Raw genomic sequence first — 25,051 nt, 5'->3', positions numbered from 1 at the left:
GCAGTGACCCAGTTAAGAGGGACGAGAGAGGCCCTGACAAGTGGTCATGCTCCATGCTGCAGAGGAAGGCAAAAAACCCCCAGGGACCAGTGCCAATCTGCCCTGGGGGAAAATTCCTTCCTGACCCCAGCACCGGTGATCAGTTATTCCCTGAGCATGTGAGCAAGACCTGCCTCCTCGTCCCACAAGCTGGTCACACCTCCCAGGAGATGTCCAAGCCCTATTGTCCCTCAGCCTGGAGCCATCTCAGGGGCTTCCAAAAGTGGCCAAATGCCACTGGCCTGATTGACCTTGGGGGCAGGAATTCTTCCCATGCCTGACAGGACACTGTAGGTGCTCCAAAGCACTGGGACCTCTTGCAACATCTCTGCATCCCATTTCTTACAGCTGCTGCCCCTGGCTCCACAGAGGATGAAGATGGTGAGCTCTGCAGTGCTCCTCAAGAAGGCATTGCCTTGGTCTTGCGCTGCTATCCAGCTGAAAAGGCCTGATAGCCTTGGGCATCTCCAGGGGTTGGCAGTTCGTCTTATCTCCTAAGCAGCTTGTGTCTGTTCTCCAAAGGCTGAAGCAGGATTTCCAACCATCAGATGAGCTTTGACCATGGCCCCGACAGGAGCTGGCCTTGCAACAGAGAACCTTCAGCAGCTTCATCCAACCTCCAGTCTGCCTTCCTCAGCCCTCTCCAAGTAATTCCACTGGCTCCTCAAGGATTTCCTCTCGGATGTCTTTGGGCTGCCCCTGGGCCAGGTCTAGCAGCAGGACACAGAAGGATGCCCCCTTTATCCTACCCGGGGCATTGTGACCGCTGTGTTGCTAGGTGGTGGCACTGTGACATGGGGGTGACAGGGCTCCCTGTGTGCAGCCCTGCCCACCACAGCCCCACCCAGCACCCTTCAGAGGAATGCCTTGGGGGTGCTGGCCCAGAGGTAAACCCTGTGCCCAAGAGGCCCAGGAGGCTGTCCCTGTACTGCTGGGCATCCCTGATGTGTCTTCTGCCACTCAGCTCCCAAGGATAAACCTGGTGCTTTTACTCTTCTCTCGGGCCATGGCAGAAACCAACCCTGCAGCCCCAAGACTCCCCCTATTAGCCATCCCCTCTCTGTGCCAGAGCTAACGTCCATGAGGCCATGCAGTGAGGAGGACCAGGGAGACAAAGCCTTTTCTGGGGGAATAACAGGGGATGGTTTCAGCAGCTGCAGCTGGGAGGAAAGCCAAAGTGTAACCAGAGCCATAGGCTGGGATAGACGGTGCCAAAGATGGCCATGGAAATAACATAGGCTTTGAAAAACCAGTGAGTGGAGGTTACACTGGTGTGGTGGGTAGGTTGGTCATTTTCAGACCTAGAACATTTGGATCCATGCCCAAAGCACAGCCAGGCAAATGACGACTCTTCCAAACAGCAAAAATAGCCCATTGCTGCTATCACCGTCATATCCCCTTCTCTCACTGAAACCAAGCTGCGCAGCTCCTCGGTTAAACACACCCACTGGCCATGTTTATATGGAATACAAAACATGCTTCCACAGCTCATTTGTGACTTTAACCTTTGGGATTGGAGAGCTCAGCTGGAAGGGACCTACAACAATCATCTGGTCCAACTGCCTGACCAGTTCAGGGCTGACCAAAAGTTAAAGCATGATATTAGGGCCATTGTCCAAATGCCTCTTAAACACTAACAGGCTTGGGGCATGGACTGCGTCCTCAAGAAGCCTGTTCCAGGGTTTGGCCATCCTCTTGGTAAAGAAATGTTTCCTCATGACAAGTCCAAACCTCCCCTGATGGATGCAGCTTTGAGCCATTCCCACGTGTCCTTGCAGTGGGTACCAGGGAGAAGAGATCAGCACCTCCCTCTCAACTTCCCCTCCTCAGGGAGTGGTAGAGAGCAGCGAGGTGGCCCCTCAGCCTTCCTCTCTCCAAACTAGACAAACCGCATGTCCTCAGCCACTCTTCAGTGAACATGCTTTCCAGCCCTTTCACCAGCCTTGCTGCTCTCCTCAGGATGCATTAAAGTACCTTAACATCCTTTTTAAATCCTGGGGCCCAGAACTGCACACAATACTCGAGGTGAGGCCACACCAGTGCTAAATACAGTGGGATAATCACCTTTTTTGACTGGCTGGTTGTGCCATGTTTAATGCACCCCAGGATGTGGTTTGCCCTCTTGGCTGCCAGGGCACACTGCTGACTCATATTGAACCTGCTGTCAACAAGCAACCCCAGACCCCTTTCTGCAGAGCTGCTCTCCAGCCATGCCTCTCCCAGTTTTACTTCTGTCTGGCTTTACTCCATCCCAGGTGCAGAATCCAGCATTTGTTCTTGTTCAATTTCATGCCATTGATGATTGCCCAGTGGTCCAACCTATCCAGATCCCTCTGCAAGTCCTCTTGTCCCTCAAGAGAGTCAACAGCACCTCCCGGTTTGGTATCATCAGCAAACATGCTAATGGTGCATTTAATTCCTGCATCCAAATAATTGATAAATATATTGAACAGAAATGGCTCTAGAACTGAGCCCTGAGTAACACTGCTGGTGACTGGTCACCAGCCGTACATAGCCCCGTTCACTACAACACTTTGAGGTCTGCCTTTCAGTCAGTTCTTCACCCAGTACACTGCCTACCTGCTCATCTCGCAGTTGGACAACTTGCCCAGAAGGATGCTGTGAAGGACAGTATTGAAAGTCTTACTAAAAATCCAGAAAAGCTACATCCACTGCCTTCCCTTCATCCACTAGCCAGGTGACCTTATTGTAGTAAGATATTGAATTAATTAAACAGGACCTTCTCTTTGTGAACCTATGTTAACTGTACCTGATGATTGCACTGTTATTTAAATGCCTTTCAATAGTACCCAGTATGGTGTTCTCCATAATTTTTCCAGGTACTGAGGTTAGACTAACGGGTCTGTATTTCCTTGGGTCTTCCCTCATACCCATCTTGTAAACTGGAATAACACTGACTAGCTTCCAGTCAGCAGGGACCTCCCCAGACTCTCAAAGAATTTTGATAGATGATTGAGAGAGGTCCTGCTGTAACATCTGCCAGCTCCTTCAGTACTCTGGGATGAATCCCATCAGGTCCCATGGACTTGTGAACATTCAGCTGATACAGCTGGTCCCTTAAAATTTCATTGCCCACAGATGGAAAGTCACTGTTTCCACACTCATGGTCCTCTGTCTCAGGGGACCGGTCAGCTCAAGGTCTATAAGTATTATTAAAGACTGAAGCAAAAAAATCATTGAATGCCTCCGCTTTTTCTTCATCCCTATTTGTCAGGTGACCATCTTCAATAAATACCCCGGCTGGGCGATGGATAGGAGGCACCCATGATAACTGCTTTTTCTTCCATCCCCCTAATCCTCACCCAGAGTCTCTCAACCACATCATCCCTAACCATAAGGGCTGTACAGTCAAACTTCTCCTTTACATACAGTGCAATCCCTCCACCTCACCTGCTCTGCATATCCCTCCTGAACAGCTTATAGCCCTCCATGCCATTTGTCTACCTCACTTTGTGAGAAGACATTCAGATCTTATCTAAAACCCTGGCAAATCTCCTTTTCCTTTAGGGTTAAGGATTTTGACTACTGAAACAGTAAGGAAGGTACTGTTCTTGTCATTTTGTATGTTTGTGCCAAAAGTGATATGTGCATTCAGACTATGTAAATAAGGACATTTATACCATATACATTCATTTGGTTGTGGTGACGCCAGAAGTGAAAGAAAGGGGTTGGTTCCCTCTGCATGAACTCTGCAGAAATGTATAGAGCATGCTGCTTATGGTGAGGTCTTCTTGGAAAGAAGTCCTGAATTATTTTGTGTTCTTTACCATATTTTTCCTTGCACTTCAATAGCATTTTTCCTCATTTGGCATAGGAAAACACCTGTTGCCAGGATACGTCCTTGCAGAACCCAGATCTGTATTAAGAAGAAGTTACAGTTTTACCTCTTTCATCTCAGGAATGAGGCTTCTGCCTCAGGACTTGGGTCCCTCAGGTTTGTTGCCCTGATGCATACATGTTTCCCAAGCTTTGGTCACGAGGACACAGAACTCAGCATTGTGCCACACGGGGGTGCGGAAACCTTCCTGGCAAGGTGGGGCACGGTCCTTAACAAAACACATCTTTCCCTACCTCTCCCTAAGCTGCCCTGTACCCGTCAGTAGTGGTCATATCACCTGCATCACAGAAGCCACCTATCTATGAGAGGGACAGAACTGTATTGAAATGAATTATTTTTTCCATTGGCTGCATTCAAATCCTAGACACATTTCTTTGCCTCCCAAAACCCAGAAGTATCTCAGATCAAGGGACAAGCCTCCATATAAAATGAGAAGGCTCTCATAATTGTGAAAGTTTCTTATCTTAAAGAGATAATTGGTGAAACATATATTGATAGAGCACCCATCAGCACTGCCAGAGGTCTGTCATTTCCATTATGAGCTGGAGTACTGAAGATAGACTAGAATTAGGCTGTTGTTATGCCTTGTGTTACAGCCAGCCCCAGCACAGAACGTATCAACTCATGTACATTAATTGTATTTTTAACTGAATTTGATCTCAACTTACTCAAATTCAGAGAGTTGAAATGAGGGTGGATACAAACAAAGCCAGAAACAAACTTGTTCTAAAGAAAGGAAAAAAAAATTCTTCTGGCTATTCTTATGGTCAAGAAATAGCCATTCAAACTAGCCAGGTTCACAGAACAGATGGTTTGGATACAGTAAGCCTGTCTTATAAATAGTGCTTCTTGTATTTTAGGTTGGCAGGACAAAGACTAAGAGGGGAGATAATTGTTCGTCTCTGTAACTACAGCAGAACAGTATGTGCTAGTAGAGAGGAAGCTGAGGTATATCTGTTGGTTTAGTACATAAAACCCAGCCTTGCACACAGTTGTAGTGGAATTTACATATATTTACTTTAAAAATTTTGCCAGTAGAGAGCTTGTGGATCACTGATGCTATCGTGGTCAGATGTTGCAAATTCAATCTTTCAGAGATTGATCAAGAGCAATCTTAAAAGCAGGTATGTTTGCTGCTGTCCCTGCTGCCATTAGGAGGCTATGTCAGAGCCCCCTCACCTTCAATATTGCTTCTTCCATTTTCCAGCCAAACTTTTTTATGCACAGTTGTTCTCATGCCAACATTTTATTTTAGGCTAAATGGCATTTTTTCCTCCTTGCCCTTTGCTCCACTCATGTACACTGATGGTAATTATAGCCTCTTTATAGACATCTTTTTGTTAGACCAAGTAAATACTGCTCTTACAGTCCCCTCTCAAAAGGTTTTCATTTTTCTGGGGATGCTATCTGTCCTGTCCTTCCTAGACACAGGGGTGTCTAGGAATGTGTGCAGCATTTCCTATGAAGTTGCACTGATGCTTTGCCCAGGGCTATTGGTTTTCCCTCCTCTGCTGGAAACGGATCACCTGGTGTGATCCTAAGCTATGTTTCCCCTATATTGTCCCTTTTCACAGACTATCACATGAGTATTCATAAGTAACCCTGTCTGTCATTAATTGTCACCATTATTTGTCCTCTACATCATGCTTCAAGAGAGTTTCCAGCCACCAGGAGAGCTGAATTCTGGAACAGACTCAACTCCTACAACGGGGTGGGGAGCAAAAATCCTAACTGGTTTTAAAACTCAGCCTGATAAATGAAGAGGAATATATGATGTGACTGCCTGAAATATCAGGAGTCTGGACCTCATGATCCGTGAGGACCTTCCCTATCCTGCATCCAGAATTACTAAATATAATATACGATAGAGTCACTAAAAATATCTGGCTAATCACTCACATGCAAGTAACATTTTAGGTGGAATTTTGAAGAACAAGAACAAGCTGAGTACCTACATCCTTTCAGCCCCTATAGAAATCCCAGACACTACTTAATTACACTTATTTCTATTTCCAGTGGTGGTTACAGAACTATAATCACATAGAAAGTTCTTGTTTTCTGGTATTAATATGCAAAATGACAATGACAGAAAGTTGTAGAACAAAAGGAATATCCATGTTTTAAACACAGAGAAATGAAAAAGAGAGCTCAGAAAAGCTGTGCAGTTACAAAAGCCAGAAACTGATCTCACCTCTCCCAATCCTCCCTGCAACACCTAATTTGTGTGAACGTCTCCTTTCCTGTGTTGTGCATCTACTGTTGAGTGAGTCAGAGGAGGCTGACTCAGGAAACACATTTCCCATTTAGATCTGAAACCACTTGCCTCCACAGTAGTCAATCTCTGTTGCATAAAACAGACACCGAAAACAAGAACAGTCCTGAGGAAGTTGTCTCCTCTATTCCCATGTTTCCTGCTGTTCCTCAGTTGTCTCATTATTCCATTAGAACAGCATGGATATGACAATGAAAGTCTCATTTAGGGTAGTGTTTTCTGAAAAGCCTACTTAAGCACTTAAGTCTTATTTTTAGAAGTGAGACATATATGACCAGTTCCAGTGAAGAACCAAGATATCAAAAACATAATTATAAATAGCAAAATATGCAATACAAAATCACGGCTGAACGCTCCCCTCCCCTTCAGCCCCTACCTGCCTTCCCTGGGCACCTGTGGCTGATTTTCAGGTTCCCTGGTTTCATGTATCCATACTAAAGCACCATAACATTGGCTTGTTGTCCTACGCTCAGCTGGGCTTCAGAATTTAGGTATTTGATGCTCAGGGCTCCAAGGAGTGGAGAAGAAGAGGAGCAAGATGCCCACATCAGGCCTATATACACCAGCAGAATGAGGCTCTCCAAGAAATAAAGAAGTCCCATGATAGCCTAGGGATTACAACAAGCAGGATGGCAACTCAGGAACTTAGTAAAGACATTATGGACCTAAGCCCAAATCCCTCCTCTGTCTGAGGGGATCCTATGCCCCCCACAGCACACCTCACCCCAGAGCTTCCTGGTTACCCCAAAAGGGGACATCTTCTTGCTTCAGATGCTCTGCTTAATAAAAAATCCTAATTCTTTAATTGAAAAATGCAAAAGTAAGACTTGGCTGTCTGGCCCCTACTGTAAGGATGGTCTATGTATTATCCAGCAAGTGTTTAATGTAACACTTTGTTACACAAATGTAATGTAAAACGGCATGGTACTTATGTTTCTTTCTGCATAAGATCCTAAGTTACTTCTGAAAACAGAACTTGGTTGTTTTTGACAATTCTGTCTTTTTTTATCTATGTGATATATTTTTGAATTCAACTAAAAGTCTTTACCTCCATAATTTATTGTGGCAGTGAGTTCCGCAGATTAACTATATGTGACATAAAAGGGCATTTTCTTTACCAGTTTTAAATTTATTGCCTTTTAATTTAATTAGGTATCCTCCTCTGCCTCTTTCACAAGACAGGATAAATAGGAGCACCTGCTGACCTTCTTTGTGCCATACATTATTTTATATACCTTTGTCATGTCACTTCTTATTAGTCTCTTTACTAAACTAAATAGCTGTAATCTTTTTAATCTCTCCTATTATGGGATACTCTCCAACCTCTAATCGTTTGCTTTGCCCTTTCTGAAAAATTCTTGGGTATTCAGGTCTCCTTAGATATTCATTTAAAAGTAACATATAATTTACAATAATTTAATCTTTAGAAAGTATTGCATTGTTTAGACAACTAGGTTCCTTCTGTATTCTATCCTTTCTATACTGGTGCAGATTTATCAGGAAAACAGTGCCTCTGGGAATTATCTTTGTTGGTAGGAATATTTGCAAACAAGAGAGACCAAGCTCAGCCTCAAATACATTATGTATTTGGGGCAACACTTTGGGGTGTACCCCAGCTAGGGGCTGGTTTTACATTCACAATGACTTTGAAACTGTAGTCAAATCCATCCCACATGCATCCTTCCAATGCTGATGCCCAGAGTGCACTTCAGGTGGCCTTACTAGACCTTCTTGTAGCACTTTATGCCAAGTTTCTTCTCAATGACTGCAAGTTGGTGATTTCATTTCCTCTCCGTGGAGGTGGGTCGCAGCCAGCAGCTCACGACGGGGAGTCCTGGCACTCAGCAAGAGCACCTTACCCACCAATCCCAGCTAGGGCTCCTGCTGTTGATGGAAGCTAGAAGGGATCATCTCCAGTTTCAGTATCTCTGAGTTATCACGTTTGCTGAACAGATAGAAATTCATGCAAGCATTGAACGGGTAGCTCAGCGTAGTGTCAGTGCCAAAATGCAGCTTTTAGTTCAGGAGTTTGAGAGTCATCAGAGGTTTCTCATCTCTCCCTAATATTTTTGGGTTCACAGTTCCTTTTTTAGCAGGCAGTGAGGCTAGGTGAGCTCAGGTGGGTTGCTAGCGCTAGCACAGGGAAATTTCTACCACCAGCACACAGCAGCACAAAATGAAGATGTTCTCCTGATGTAACTCAGCCATGGCTTAGGAGAAATTATCTCCAGGTATTATAGCTCTTTGTCTGCATTTAGGCAGTGTCTGTTCTGCACCCCAGAAAGGTCTCACTGCCACCATCACATTTATTTCAGGGTTCAGATTCTACTCTTGAACACCATAATTTAAACATTACAACCTCTCTGCCCAATTGACTGGCAAAGGCAATTTCCTTCTATCTTCTTCCTTAAACCTCCCCAACAGGGACCTGCCTTCTCAGGGCCTGGTAGCCGCACCACACCAGGGCATCTGAGCTGCTGGGCCCAGAAAGGGACACAGCATTCCACTGGATATTTAAGGTTTGCTAAGGGTGAACAGTCACGGTCCCAGTTAATCCCACACCAACAGCTTCTGGGCTGCAGGTGCTAAGAAGAAGATGAGTGAAAACTCTCCCTTTCTTCTTTTTCTTAAACAGTAAGACATCCTTTTTACACACACAGAGAAAGCTGAAACTGGGGGTTCGCTCCAGTTGCCTAAACCCAGGCATCTAGTACCATTGGAGATGTCATAGGTAGTGGCAAAACCCATGGCAGATCAGGAGATACAACATGGAAACTATGGGAGACCCTCATTCTTCTGATCAGTACCTTGATACCAGCTGCTGCAGCCCAGGGCATCTCAAAAAGCAATTCTTCGGCACTCAGGCTGAGCCTTTCTCTGAAACCTTAGTCCCAAATCAAGCACCAAAATAATATTTTTTGTGGAAAGGTTCTGACTATTCACCGTTCAGCTGTTCTTCAGAGCAGCATGTTAAAGAGCATCTAATCCCAATGATTGCTTTCTGAACATAGCACCCACTGGAAGGGGAGTCAAAAGCCCTAGCACACAATCTCATTTACCTGGTGTTTCTAAAGCAACAGCACTCCTGATATTGTGTAGGAAAATAGAGCCATCTACAGGAGAAACCATCCCAGTTTGGCAATAAAACTGATCTGAGGAACGATGAAGGCTACACAAATACATTCTGTATAATGGAAGTTTTGTGAACCAGGTTTAGAGTCTCTCAGACTCTTCTTTTATAGTTTTAGCAAACCATTTCCATGAGCATTCAACCAAAGCAACAACTAACTTTTCTTTCCCAATCACTACACCCTTACATTGGAGTTACTAGTAATTGCTGGAAGACACTTTTACTGGTACATGTACCCAGGACACAGGCTCCATCCAAGGCTGTGGTCCTACCCCACCTTTTCATACCCAGGTCCTTTCCATCAGCCCTCTGCCCCTTGGTTACCTGGACATGCCCATGCTGTATCAAAGACATGCAAGCTGGCAAGCAAGCTGTACCCAACATACTTGGGTACAGAAGATGTAAAACAACTCATACTGCCTGCTGTACGATAGAAGTACTCTGGTAACTCAAAACGCAACATCCGGCACTTTTTTGGGGGTATTTAATAGTATATGTTCAGTTCCATGCTGGTGACTGTAACAACCAGTAGATAAAAATTTGCAGTCTCACCAGTGGCACAAGGATTGACTTCTAACTGACTTTCTGCCTCTACGTAAAAAAAATCTCAGCTGCAGTCTCCTTAATTCAGTTTCCTATTGTTTTACTGTCCCACTACATGTCTTCATCAGAGAAGACATTAGAGGAGAGAGAAAGGAAGGAAAAGAAGAGTTGGCTGAAAACAGTGACTGTTTGGACCAGGGTACCTGGAAGTCTCTAGAAACTGTAGCAGAGCAGCTGCTTAAAATGCCGTGTTAGGAAATATAAGTGTCAAAATTCAGTGTCAGAGGCTGCTACAACTTATGGAAGCAGCTCTAAGAGTTTCCCTATGGCGAGATGATAAAGGATGTTTTGTTACGTTAACACAGGGGCCTTCATACTTAGCTGGATTAAGCCAATTAAAATGGCACGAAATCAATCTTTCTTTAAATACTTAAAAGCAGAGCAAAAATTAGGTTGAGCGAACCCTCCCAAATTGATTTCCATTTCTGTAATGACTGATTTATGTGATATATAAAGTTCAGTTTCATATCTAGCTGGACTTCTAAATGTTTGTATGTTCTTACTTATTCAATCATATTCTCTTGTAGGATTATTATTTTAAACTCATCCAGACTTGAGCTTTTTGAGTTATTAGAAAAAAATTCCATAGACTTACCTTTGGCTGAATTTAATAATAGTTTTAATTCAATTAAATCTAATTGAATTACATTAAATGCATCCTGCAATTTTATATGTACTGACTGAGCTGTACAGTCAATGGAACAAAGTCATCAGCGTAACAGTATAGCTTTGAGCTTTAATATTGTTGATATAGGTCATAATATAGGAAACTAGGAGTTTTGAGGGTAGAAAAGACTTCCCTTGGCCTAGATGGTCTCAAGTTCTGTGTCAAAAAGAACAATGGTTGTGCCTCGTACTTTATAGCTTCCATCTGGTTCAGATATCACACACACAGATACCAAACAATGACCCCTCAAGAGATGGCTATTGACTTCAGTGGGAGGTGGATGGCGTGGCAGGGTTAGAAAGGAGGATCATGTATATGGGCTGTCTGGAGCCTTGCTAGCACAGGACAACTTGGGTCCACCATTCTCCTTGGCCAATTATGTCTGAAGACAAAAACTAGCAAAAGATATTTTGAAACATTTTTGAAAGGATTTCACTGCTCTTTCTTCTGTTTTAACAATGAGTTTAAATGAAAAACACATGGCAATCAATTAGACGTTGACTGTAAGCTCTCCCAGACGAGGGCTGCTCTTTTTGTATATACATACAGGGTGAGCTATGTTGCTGTTAATTTTAACTATCTAGGAGTTGCGTCTAGTCTAAAGCTGCTGTCCAGGCTTCCGCTGAACTCTTTGCAGAAAGTCCTTCTAAGCAATCCACCCCATCTATCTTTGATGACATATATTTTAGGACTATGGAAAAGTTTTGCACTTACTCATATTTCTACATTGCCTCATGTGAGCAAAAATGCTGGTTTAACCCCACTTCCTTGCCTTGCCACCCATCGAGCCCCAGTCACTCATAGCCTCAATAGGTGGAAGGAAGGGGATCTCCCCTGTTAGGGTGGAACTTTTGCATTCCTGCTACTACCCTGCTTGGTTAAAATCAGTCCACCTCGGGGAAGAGATCTTCCAGGAGGCCCAAAAAAGGCACTGAATTGTGGAGGTGGAGCGCTGTTCCCCAGGGGCTAACGCCACCAAAGGCATGAGGTGTGCAAGCAAGGAAGGTACTGATGGTAGAAGACAAACCAATATCTCTAAAAGGGGAGCTGGACCTGGAAACAAAGACGAGATCTCTAGAGCTTGATCTTCAGGCAGGTTGTGCAATTCTTCCTCCAGCATGTCTGCAGCCATTCTTTGCTCCATGTTGCCCAGGAATTCAATGACCACTCTTTCTACTCCATCATCCAAGTCACTAGTGAAAATACCGAATACCACTAGACCCAGGGTAGAGCCCTTTCATACTGATTCCCAGCTCAGTGGTGACTCACTAACAACTGTAGAGTTTCTGCCCAGCTGCATACCTAAAGCATTAGATCTTCTCTCTCCTTTTCAAGGTGTGTCAAAATAGTCTAGAATAGATATTTTGTTGAAATGTGGTGCAAAAATGAGATCTTACAGAAAGCCATGGCAAAAAGAAAGGCACTTGGGTAGTTAAAGTTTAGCAAATGGGATAATCGCTGAGATTTTTACACATGTGTTTATGCCCTTTTTATGCCTGTTCTCTGATAAAAGTGAGCAGCAGCTACTTTAACCACTACAACAGCACTTCACTCACAGAAATCTCCACTGGAAAAAACTCAGTTGGCTTCCAAAGGCACAAATGTGTGAAAGATTAAGCAAGCAATATTAAATATCAACAGCTGTTTCATTTAGTATCCTAAGCTTGGTTAAATCATACAACTTCCCTTGACTGTTACTTTTTTCCTAAAGGAATAAGCATGAATCTAACTTACATTTCTATTTTTTATAGGATGCTGTGTAATTTTCAGCTTATTGTAAAATATTTCTTCAGGGACAAACCCACAGTAGACATGCTTGATTCTTGCCTCCGATTTTCCTGTAAAAAGAATGTATAACTCCTTCAGGTAATGGGAAGACCGAACAAGTATCTGGTTAATCAGCTAAATTAGAAAACAAAGAAAAACATTAAACTGGAAGTTAGTCACATGGTAGGCACGTTGTCTTTCTGAGAACATATGTGTACGTTTGGGATAACTGCTGGGAAAGGGGCTTCTCTCAAAGATATTTACTTTCTAGTAACAGGAAGAGAGGAAAGATATAATCTAAGGGATTATCTGCACCAGATAAAAGCACTTGGATAAACTCCCATGCCTATTAACAGCTCATCTCCAAGAAAACATAGTGGAGCCCATGGACAGGGCAAAAATGGATGTTTACCTCATATAAAATTTTCTCCCAGGCTCTTCCACTATAAGGAGTAGGAGTAGATGAGGAAATCTGTGTGGAAGAGGTCTGCAGGGTTGCCCCTCTCCCACCCTAAACCACCATCCTTCTTCCCTCCCTGAGCTCAGCAAGCCCACATAATGCTCTCCCCATTCATGCTTTACTTTTTGTAAAAGCTGAGGTGAAAATTAGCTTGCAATGCGCTTAGTGAAGGTTGTCAGTGGGGGGGGAAGCAACTGGGAGACAACTTTTTCTGCTTGCCGACTGCAAGTTTGATGCAAGCTGGGCAGGACTGCAACAGAGCCTCACTTGCCATCCGTGGGGACAAGACAAGAACAGAAGTCATCCTAACAGGCTTGAGAGGGGATTTCTCCAGGGCTTCTCTCAACTGGACTCCCATCTTCCAAGTATGTTAACACAAAGTAGCACAGTAAGAAGCCAGACATATAAAGCCTGGCTACCAGGCACTTTTCTTACCACACCAGTCACTGCGCTCGTTGGGCATCCACAAAGTCAAGAACTATAGGGAAAAATGCTGATAACTAAACATACTTAAAAGGGCAGAAACTCAGCTGGGATAAATGAATGCAGCTTTGACAAAGAATGTGGGTCTGGCCGTAGCAGTTTACATTTTTAGTGCTGCAGCTCAGGCAGACTTTGGGATGGGGAGATGGACTACCCCACCGTGCTGTCCTGCTCTGCAGCTGGGCAAGATGCAGTAATCCAGCACTTGATTATTTCACACTCAGGTAGTACCTTCCAGCCAGGACAGGAATTTCTCATTTAGTTCCAGGGTTGATTCATGTTACTTTGATAGCAGGTTTATGGAACAAGCTTTCTTTTAGGTTTTTCTTTGTGTTTCCCTAGTGTATTAAATCAAAAACTCTCACTTCAGGCAAAATGGGAGAATTAGTCTCCTATTGGTGTCAAATGGGTCTACACAAGAACCCTAAACATTACTTCTGTGATTAAGTTATAGTAATTTCTAAAAGTAAAGGGAAATAACGCTGATGCCTATGTATACAAACAATGATTCTTGATCTGTTCTGAGTGGTCTCTCTTCCTCATCAGAGAAATTTCCTGGAATTTTGTGCCATGTGATGGGTAGAGATCAACCCCTAAGATGCCTTGGTAGAGATCTATCAAAAGACCTGGCTTTCTTCAAAGGATTAAGGTTTCTGCACAGGTACAAGAGAAAAACAATTCTAGGGTAAGTGCAAATCATAGACTTTAATGATCTATATTGTTCTCTGAGGGAAATGTACAAGTTTAGAGGAGTTCCCTGAAGCAACTCAAGTTTTCTATGCTCGTCTCCAGTGAATGTAGTCTTAATTTATACAGAAAGCCATGGTTTTTATTGGTCAGATATGTAAATCCTATTTAGATGAGACTACAGAGCCAGATAAATTCAAATAACAGTAGATACATTCAAATCACAGCACTATTTTTGGCTGTACAGGCTTCTCTCCCCCATTATTTTCATGGTCTCTTCTCAGAATTTATTGTAACCTCAACATTTCCAGAGAGCACCAAGAAAAAAATACTGTATTTCTAGCCAGTTACTCGATTGCCAGTATAGTAGGACTTTATATTGATTTTCTGTCCTCAGCTGCTAATGTAGTGCACTTCTCTCTAGTTTTCTCCTCACAGGTCACTAAGATTTATGGCTGACCCGAAGAAGAAGATGAAACCAGAAGGCAGACTGCTGAATCGCCACTACTGAAAGCCACCTGCTGCTGACTGACACTGGGTCACACACATCTTCTGAATGCTTCAGGCCACCCCAAAAGCTCTACTGGATGTTTTGCTCCTCATGTGGGAGAGCTTGGGTTATTCTTGCCATATTTACTTGCTGGCTAATTCACTTCCTCCCCACTCTAACCACATTTTAGCTTAGCTGTTAGATAAAATGAAGTGCATCTGAACAAACGATCTGCTTTAGAAAAGGCAGGGACTTCACTGAGACAGTGCTTAGCAAGGCACTGCTTAGCTAGATGTCTCCAAATTGGGTAACCATTGGCCTTCCATTACTCTTTCCTAGGAGAAAAAGGCCCCAGTATATCTGAAGGGCTTTTCATAGAATACTGCTAAACAAACCAACATTGGCTCGCGTGAACGTGGAAGGAATGATAAAAACATGTAGCTACAGTCTGGGGAAGGAGGGAATGTAAGGGGTGCACAAAAGAAAGGAAGGACTGAGGTTAGGATTCTCATCTGAGACACAGAGAGGGCTTGGGGTGAAGGGGATGAGGTGCAGTCCTTGGCCTATGGACAGCTGAGGGTTAGGATTAGGGTTCCCAGTGAGTAAACCAGTAGCAATGGTGCTGGAGTGCCTGAAAAAGTATCTCAGAAAAATAATTAAGGGCTTATACTGGCAGTCTCCTTTGCCTCAGTGGATTAGGGTCCTGCCTCATGAATCAGCCTAGGATTTGGGTTTGGGCTGACAGAGAGTCCAGGGCTGCAGCTGGTGTGGGCTGGAAAGGGGCTGCAAAAGGAAACTGAGAGCTACAAAATTTGTCCCCTGACAAAGATGCTTCAAGCAATTTTACTACTAGGGTCCAGAATATTATTTCCAATAGGTTATAAAAAATCCATAGCAATGGGGCTCAATATTTTAATGCCTTCCTTTTCTTTGCCCAGCTTCAATCTTTCTTGCAGAGGATTGCACCCACAGTAGGTTTCTCACCTTGAACTATGGAAATAGCTTGTCCTGGAAATTAATAAGATAGAATGGTTTAATCCTCGTGCGTACTGAAAAAAAAATCCACTACAGATTACTGAATATACAGAAACATCAGCCAACTCAGAAAAACCCAGCTCCCACCAAAATGTGAGCTGGAAATAGTTGGAAGCTGGGAGAGCACATGGAAGAAGTGTCAATCTTTTCATACTAAAAGTCATGTTCAGATGAGGGGATGGAAATGAGTCCCCTGATTGCCAGAACAGCCCCCACCTTGCTCTACCCCTGTGCTGTTGATGGCCAGGGTGGGAGGAGGTTGGACAGAAAGCCCCATGCCTTGGTGAGGCCACAGATGATGGGGGGTGTAAGTAAATGGTATGGGGAGGAGCACAGCTGAACCTCAGGAGCTGAGGGAACTGGAAGAGAGACTGCTGCCAGGTACCCTTGAACTACAGAAATACATGGGTTTCCCTCTTACCACACCATTATTGTGCCACGTGCACACCAGTGGGTGTAGGATGCCTTACGGTCACCCTGGGCACAGGACCTGTGGTGGGATGCACCCTCAGCTCTTCCCCCCTTCTGGGTGTGCCCTGTGCTCAGGGAGGAGGCAAGGGAGGCACTACACCCACCTTCCTCTTCACTTTTCTCTTGAGGTGAGGGCACTTCAAATTAAAGCAGCCTCCAGACCTCAACAGCCAAAAGGTTCCCAAAGGAGCTTCCCAAACAGCCAGGCCTCAGGCTGCAGCCGGATCAGGCCCACCCAGACCAGGCTCTCCTGCAGCATCCCCAGCACCAAACGCCAAGGTGATGGACAGGGAAGCCTTTGAGCAGTTTTGTCCCCAGTCCTCTGCCGACAGCCAGGCTTTGCCATGCTCTGGTAGCTAAGGGAAAGAAAGGGAACGACTGCAAGTGAAGCACCTTTAAGGTTTTATCTAAAGGGAAGTGTAGCCAATGAACCCATGCGATTTGGTTCTGTTCAGACATTTTGAATCCATTATGGCTGAATGGGTCCTAAATGTCCCCAAACATGTTCCCATTATCTCTAATTCAATTAGTTCATTGAGATCATCAATGAAAAAACATCATACAATTAAAACATTTGCACTCAATCAATTTTAATTGTATTCACTACAATTGCCTGTGCCAAACCAGATGCCTTCTAGCCCGAGATAAGTGAAGGAAAAGCAATTTTTAAAACTCTCATTTACTCAAGTTTGATCTGATCAAGTAGTATAGTACCACAACCTTTCCCCCCCACCCCCCCCGGGAAACCTCCAGCAGCAGCTGCCGCCGGCCCCGGCCCCGGCCCCGGCCCCGGGAGGCAGGGCGGGAGGGAGGCGCGCTGGCCCGGCGGGCCCCGGGGCCGGCTCCGGGGGGGCGCTGGGCAGAGCTGGGGCCGGGGGGACAGAGCCTCCGCCTGTGTGTTAGCACCACCTAGTGCTGTCGGCGGCAAAATGTCAGCAGCCGGCGGGAAAAGGCCACCATCCGATGCCTTGGGCTCCCTGAGGGGTTAGATAGCTGATGGAGGGAGACTCCCGAGGGCTCAGCAGAACCTGGGTACCAAAAACGGCACATCTAAGACACACCTTCACCTTCCCGGAGAGTCTTTCCCTAGTTACCTCACACTGCTTGCGCTGAGGTCATTGATTAAAGGAGGCTTCGAAACCTGTCGCAAATGTCAGGTAAAACATCCATCAGCTTTAACCTCCATCACTGAGATTTAAGCCAGCCTGCTTGCCTTGCATTTCTCTTGGGCTTAGAGCATCGTGACATACAGTAACTCCCTCTTCTGCCCAAAACCTCTGGGGGAAGGGGGATTTGGCTTCTCCCACCCCCATCCTCAGCCACACCAAAGCACAAGGATGCCTTGCAAACTTTTCCTCTGCCCACTTGCAGCCCATGTCTCCCAGATGAGGCTCTGGGCAGAAACAGCCCAGGCCACTGCTTCCTTGCAGAGCACAACCAGCAGGGAGGTGGAATTGAAGTATCTGGTTTTCATCCAGCGCTTGTTTAACCTAAGGAGTCCTTGGTAGACAGCACAGACCAGGATTAGATCTCTGACCACCAGGTCATGGACCTGCTTTCCCTCCAGTTCAGTGGGTGCGGTGTGCTCTTCCACAAACCAAAAGCAGGGGATGAGTGACCCTAGAAACCTTATAAGCTGCATGTTCTGACCCTCTCCTGACCACATGAGTCTGAACAGGGCAGAAAAGGTGAGTGAGGTTCAGGGTCCTGCTGCCTGGGAAGCAAGCCAGTAGGCTGGAGCTTTATCACCAGCCAGATCAGCCAGCAAGGCTGGAAGAAAATATCACACCCAATGCATGGGTGCTGACTTGCAGGAGGCAGTGCCAGGCTGGGAATCCAGCTGGAAAGCAGACCTCCCCACAACCCTGAGCCAGGAAGCTCTGATCTCCTATTTTCTGGGTGGATGCTTTCACTACTAGCTTGAATACAAACAAGCAAGGAGACCAGATTCTCTGGTGTTTACATCTTGAAAGAACAGTTAACCATAAGCAGCCTGCCAAGTTTACATGTGCATATGATGGTAGTATACTTAATTCACATGGCCTGTTCAGGTTTAGATTGTTTCTATCTCTCAGACTGATGTGCTGAGATGTTCCTGCTTATCCAGAAACAATTTTCACGTATCTGTGAAACCTGAGGCTCTTACAGATTTTCAGTACCTTAAAATTAGAGGAGAAGCTGGCAGGACTCTGCATGTGGAGGCACTTGAGTCCTTTTTCCTATTCAGTGACTAAGCAGAGCCTTGCTGTAAGACAACCCTGTAGTAGGACATGGGAATTCTGGCTCATGTGCTCACACAATATTTGCAAGGCTGCTCTAAATCTGAGATCTTTGTGCCAGTTTTATATTAACGTCCAGCCTCTCTTTAAATATGAATGGTAATTTACTCTGAACTACATTCTCCACTTGTGGTTGAAGATCTCTAATCTCCTTTGCTCCTGTCTCCAAATCCTTCCCATCAAACTGATCACTGTAGAAACAGCAGTAATTGATAGCAGGTGTTTCAGACATGTTTACTGCTCTGTGGCACCACTCGCCTCATATCTTGCCATATCATTCTCTCTTCCAACATCATGAACTTATGTTCACTGATCCTGAACGGCTGTACAAGAAGATTGATTTAGAGATGGATTCGTTTGCAAGTATTCACTGCTTCTCTTAATAATCAAAGAAACTCAATAGATCGGAGCATTGAGGAAGCCAATACTAATATAATTTTTTTGCTAGGGTTCACAGCAAGGTTTTTCTTTCCTTTCAATGAATTTTAAGGAACATAGTGCTCCAATTTCTAATTCTCTTTCCATGCTTTGAACAAAACTGTGCATATTGCAAAATAAAACGGTAGCCCAAATGTACTCAGATCAGTTGTAGATTGTCCAAATTATTCCATAATGTATCTGCTGTCTTGCTGCTGAGCGCTGTATCCTCCTATGCTTAGAGAAAAATAAAGCATACAGCAACAAAAGAATAAGCACCTCCAGGAAACGCATCTTGCCAGAATTCAAGTTGGATGGACATGAAGCAGCAGGAGTCCAGAGAGAGGAATTAGGTCTGCAACTGTCCTCCAGAAGCTCCATATAGCAAGTTCAAGCAGGCGTAAAAGAAAGTTCCTATTAATTTTGGTAACACCAGCTAACACCATCCAGATTGCAAGTGTTCCCCACCTCAGACTGAAATTGCCCCATATCCATATAACCTAATCTGGATTACACAGCTCCACACCTCTACTTCATTGCCAACGCAAACCCCATGTTTCTTTTATTCCCTGAAGTGTGGGCCAATGCCTTAGCTCACATGCAACTTCAAACCCTATATGAAACTCAGCACTGGTCCTTCCCCACTCAGTGTTCTTCTTATTTGCTGCCATAAACTCAGCAACATTTCCCCGGTGGGAGGGAAAAGTGCTATTACTCTTTTGTTTGTTTGTTTGTTTTGCAGGAAGGGAAGAGATTCAAAGAGATACTGTCAAAATTGCCAAATAGCTTTGCTAATTGACGGTGCCCTACTTCAGACAGCCATGTCCCAAGCCATCAGAGGACCATAACATGGCATATTTCATTGCAAATCCCATTTAACTGCAGCTATCATTGCCCCGCAAGGCTGGCTCCAGGTCTTTCACTGAAGGGTGTTGCACTGGGGAATGCACCACAAGCAACAGACTGAAGCTGAGGTTCAGATTTAGTGCTGCCCCCCTCATGGGTCTGAAGGGTCCCCAGGTGAGGAGGACAGGAAAGTTGTCCCTGCCAGCACAAACCTGATGGTTTTAACCATCAAAAAAAGCCACTGACCTGCCCTGGTACTTCTGAATACCTCAAACACCAAATACAACAATTCATTACTACCAAGAGCAGATATGATCTGGAACTCGGTGCACTCACACACCAAGCTGTATCAGCAGCAAACCCTCTGCAAGCAGACTACAGAAATATTTACCCTTTTCCTTGCTGGCTGTCTAGGATGGCAAGGGCACCAAATTCAGAAATTAAAACTCAGTTATCTTCTAACCAATCCCCTGTGTGACCCCCATTCAAGTCACCCATATTCTTCAAGTTACTTGGAAATTGGACCCAGAAAAAACCTGCAGAAGCTCTGCCTTCTAATGTTTCATGTCTCCTACTCACTCACACAGACTGTAACTTCTCCATTCCCCTGTCCCAAGAAGTCTTGCCTTGTGGATCTGACCACCGATGCTGCAGCAGTGTTGCACGAGCCATAGTACAACCTTAGATCTGGGAGCGGACTAGGTTTCTTGAGATCTAGCATAAGGGACAGATTACTTAAGCAACAGGGAGCAGGGCTGAGGTGGTATAACTAAACTCATCAACACAAATGCCAATAACATGCATGAGAGTGTCTGTCTTTAAAGCCAAGGAACAAATGTTTCATGGCTGGCATCAAACACTGGGTAATGCACTCAAGAATAATGTTTTCTTGTCCAAACTGAACTAAGGAAAGCTCTGGTTCAGCTGGAGATCGGTTCATCTCCAAAGTGGTGCTGAAGCTGTCTGTTCTGCATCAGATTTCCAGCTATGATCTCCACAGAACTGCAGATTCTGAAGAATCTTTATTGGGAAATGTCAAAACAAAACATTGTTAAAAAAAAAAAAGAAACGTTTGACTCTCAAATGTCGATCTTTTCACTGTTTTGAAATGACAATCAAAAATGTCATATTTAAAGTTTTCCCTTTCAGAAGAAAATCTGAATAAATAGTCAAAGCTAACATTTTCTGACAAAGAAAAAATATTTCAGCTAGCCTGAGGGAGATGGGGTTTTGCAGGGCCAAAATATTTTAACAACTCTTTCCTCTTTAGCTGGAAACTGGGACCACCTTCTTCAGCCCTAGCCAGCCTGAAAGCACTTGCAAACATAAATTAATTCCTCCTTTTGCCAGTGGGGGAAGGAAGAGGGGCAAAAGCAATTAAGTGACATGCTTACAACGAAGTGGGACATCTGTTGACAGAATAGAGAGATACATCATGGCTTCAATGCTATAACAATGCCTGCCTGGGCACAGGTTCCCTTGTGCGAGATGCCCGGCTGAGAATGCCAGCGATGCCCAGCAGCTGTACCTGTCCCTTAACATCCTCGTCCCTTACATAGCAAACCCCACCGGGCAGAGAAGAGCTGTAGCAGAGGAAGCAAAATATTCTGGAGGCTGCCTGCCATAAAACACGCTTTAAAATCTTGGTCTGGCAAATCTGCTCACTCGTGCAATTTGGTCATCCTGACTACGTACCCAATGGCTTTTCTTTAACCTCCTCTTCTAAAAGGGAAAGGAAAAAAAAGAACAAAGCCCAAGAAAAATGTTTTCTTTATGAAGCCATCCAAACTTTTCATTATCTTTCTTTTTCAGGGAAAACTAATAACGGCAAACCACAGAAAGATACACTACATGGTCTGTCCTCTCCGATGTTACCGAGAGCAGAGGAACATGAAACTAAATAAAGATGTTTACTGACAGACTAATAAACAAATGGGCCCATTTTGATGTAACCTTGATGAATGGAGCATCCAGGTGTTTTCAATAATGGCAATAAGCACTACAACTCAAAGTATTTCTGATTCAAGTATAATGCATTATTAGGCCATTAGAGGCTGAGTATAGAGGGCCATTTGTGCTCAGCCCTATCAATAATGCTCCTTTCCCAGCCTACATTTAGGCCAGGGAAATTAGTCATACGGATATTCTATTTAATAAAAACCTAAAGAAGACGCATCAAGAATCGCATTACATTTTAACAGGGTTACAGTAGTCCAGGAGGACCACAAGTTTAATTTTCATAAGAGCATTCATTCCTCAATTATGTCAAACATGAAAATGTAAATGGCAAATTTAATGCTAACAATATCCCTCAAAGCACATTGGCAGGTAGCAACCATTATGTTGAGTGAATGCTGGCTGCATAACAAGCAGCCCCAAACTAGACAGCAGGGGATTAAAATTGCCAAGCTGTGCTCCGCTGATTACAGCTGCACACTGCCGAAAACATCCTTTGTAATATGCATGCGAATCAAGGGCGGATTCTTTCCTCCTGAAGAATTTGCTGACCATGCAAGAATCATTATTAATATGGGCTGAAGGTGGTAGCCACAAGATGCAACAGGAGCTACCCTTTGGGTCCTTCCAAGCAAACGCAATGAGCCAAATTTATCCCTAGATGTAATTCCACTGAAAAGGAGGGAGTTGCACGCACAAACACACTTTTCTGGCTACTCCTTGCACAAAGAGGAGTGCCTAAACGGGGAGAAGAAAGAGCAGGTGGAGGTTGGACACTCACACCTTCCTTCAGGGATGCAATCTGCAGCTTCCCCAACTGATGCAAGGTGAAAAAGCAATTAAAACATTCTGTGACAGAGCCAGACTACAATACTCCAAGGTGCCTCTCCAGTATGTGAAGGAAACCTGTTGCTTTTGTAGCCATCCAAACCACAGTGAAATATAAATGAAGGGGACAGCATCATGGATTATATCCCACACTTTCTGAATATGGCCCAAACCTCCGCCTTTGTGCAAGTGTTTGGCTTCATTCCATGCCAGGAGTAACCTGGGACTCTGCTCCTCTTTCCATGTAAAATAATAGGATTGGGAGCAAGACGTGCAGGGCACAAAGCACCGATTCCCTGCCAGAGCCTTGGAAGGAAGATGCGTCACTTCACGTGCACTGTGCTATTAGGTGGTACTGCTGAACAAATGCAGCCAACGCACTTCGGTGACATTCGCAGTCCAAAAGAGCGAGTTGCACTAGCCTCTGCTAAGCATGCTCTCTCCAGTTCACATCTCCGCTCATGGAGCAGAGAGTATCACTACCACTGCAGTTCCCAAATGGTTTGCTCAGTACGAAGCAGATTCTTGTCTCTTATTGCGGTCACTGGAAGCATGCCTTTGTGTGTCTTCTCGTGTACATAGGACCGCATAAATGGATAGGTGTGTGCATGTAGCAGACAGATTTAATTAATATATTAATGGATGTTTTCATATACCCATTAACGCAGCCTCATTGTGTAGAAGGAAGATTGGTTTTTTTCAAGATTTGCCAAACAAAACATTCATTCTGGATATATATCTATATCTAATCTGGTTTTTGAGGTAGGAAATGCTGCTCAGTCACATCACCCACCTGACATCTCCAAATCTATTCACAAAGTTCTGCTGAAACTGAACAAAAAAGGGATGCTTAAAAAAAACCATATTTCTCAGTAGCTTTTTTTAAATGTAGATCTGATTTAAAGCTTGGGTTTTTATTTCCCTTATATTCTTAGTCTTTTTCCTCATAGAAATATCTAGAATGTATGTGCAGGGACATCTGAGGTACAGATCTGTATTTTCACAGAGCCATGCCACTAAAACCTCCAAATACAGCAATGCTTTAGTTTAGGTGGGAAATCAGCTCAATGTCATCACGCTGCTTGGTTTATACCTAGATGTGCATGACCAAAAATCACATCAGATAACCCTTCTGACCCCACCTGTCAGGTAGATGGGAACTTGCCCATCTACCAGCGTGTAACAGAGCCACGACAACTCCAGCTGAATCCTCAGCGTCTTCCAAGATGCCCGGGATAGAACCGGGGTCAGAAAGCACTAAGGAAACTTGGACTCTCTGTACCTTAAAAATCTTTAGGTGTTGCCTTTTACTAATCTCTATCTGTCCTGGCTCTCTCATTTTCTTATTCCTTTCCCTCAGAAAATGCTAATTAAACCTCTTCTCCTTTCCATAGGCGTTTCTTTTACCTCCTTTTCTTTATCCCCCTCGTCCCTCTAAGTCAGCAGACTCCTGCAGTCAGCAGATCCTTCATCCCCCATCACAGCAGTCATTCCTCACCTGCCCTCTCCTCCTGCCACTGTTCCCCCTTTCACCTCCACCCCACGCAGCACTGTGCTGCTCCAGGGTCAACTCTGCTCCCAAACCAAAATCTTGGCATCAGGTATTTTTGGAATATGAAGGGATGAAAAGGCATTTCCCCAGTCAGATTCTGCAACCCCTACTCCTCTTTTTTTCCAATGATCCCAAGCCTAGCACTGCAGTTGTTGACAGATAAAACATACACGCCTTACCAACCAGCTTGTTACACACAGGGACCAGCACCAATGCCCATCACACAGAATAAGTTTTTGATGCCAAGCTATATCATGAGAGAATTACTTCTAATGCTTACGCTGTAGAACAAGAGAGAAATTTGGAATAAGCAAGCTACCAGTAGGATTTTACTGTTCATAGATTTATCCTTCTCACAAGTCAGCAATAACAGGGAATAAGGCATAATAGCATAAGCAAGGTTTCAGAGATGTTAAAATGCACACACTTGTCTGATTTAACTCCCTTCGCTCTCTCTTGGATGTTTTCCTGCTAGGAGGAGGATTATACAAGCTTAGAAGACAATTTCCCAGCATATCCTTCCACTTGCTAAGCTAGCATAGACACCCTCAGCATGCATTTGGAATATACTGAATTGAAGATAAGAGAGAGATTGGGGAGTAGAAAAAGAGGAAAAAATAAACATAGTTGAGGAAGTTAGTGAATGGAAAAATTTTAGAAGTGATTCTTGTTTGAAAATCCAGTCATAAGAAGTTAAATTGTTTTGTATGGACATTTTGGAAGGAGTGAACAAAGTTTTGGGAGGCTTCCTCAAATTCCTGGAGCCACAGAGAAATCTAGTATGTCTTTATTTTTTCTTGGCATAACTGAATATTTCAAGCTTTTTTTTTTTTGAGCTCAGTTTTCCAGTGCTGTGGAAGAGTTTGAGTTTTCTTTAATAGCCCATAATAGCAGTTACACTTTACAAAGCACACACACTCTGAACCCAGCAGATGTGTTTTCATGATGATTGGTTCTTGTTATTTCAGTCTCTGTGCCCCAGCTTTCCTCCAAGGATCACTGCGGGAACCAGCCCAGGACAAGTGCTACAGCGTGAGACCCTCTCTAGCCAGAGGCTGTTGTGTCAGCACCAGGAAAGACTCAGCTTTCATCAGCCCAAAGTGAGGATCAGTTCTCACTTCAGTTCTGAATTTCAGCAAAAAATGGGTTGTTTCACGGTGGCTTCACAAAACCCCAAAGCAACCAAGTTCTTAAGTATTAGAAGGACTTG

The sequence above is a fragment of the Phalacrocorax aristotelis genome, chromosome 2 (assembly GCF_949628215.1).
Source record: "Phalacrocorax aristotelis chromosome 2, bGulAri2.1, whole genome shotgun sequence".
Lineage (NCBI taxonomy): Eukaryota > Metazoa > Chordata > Aves > Suliformes > Phalacrocoracidae > Phalacrocorax > Phalacrocorax aristotelis.
This window is presented reverse-complemented; position numbering follows the sequence as displayed.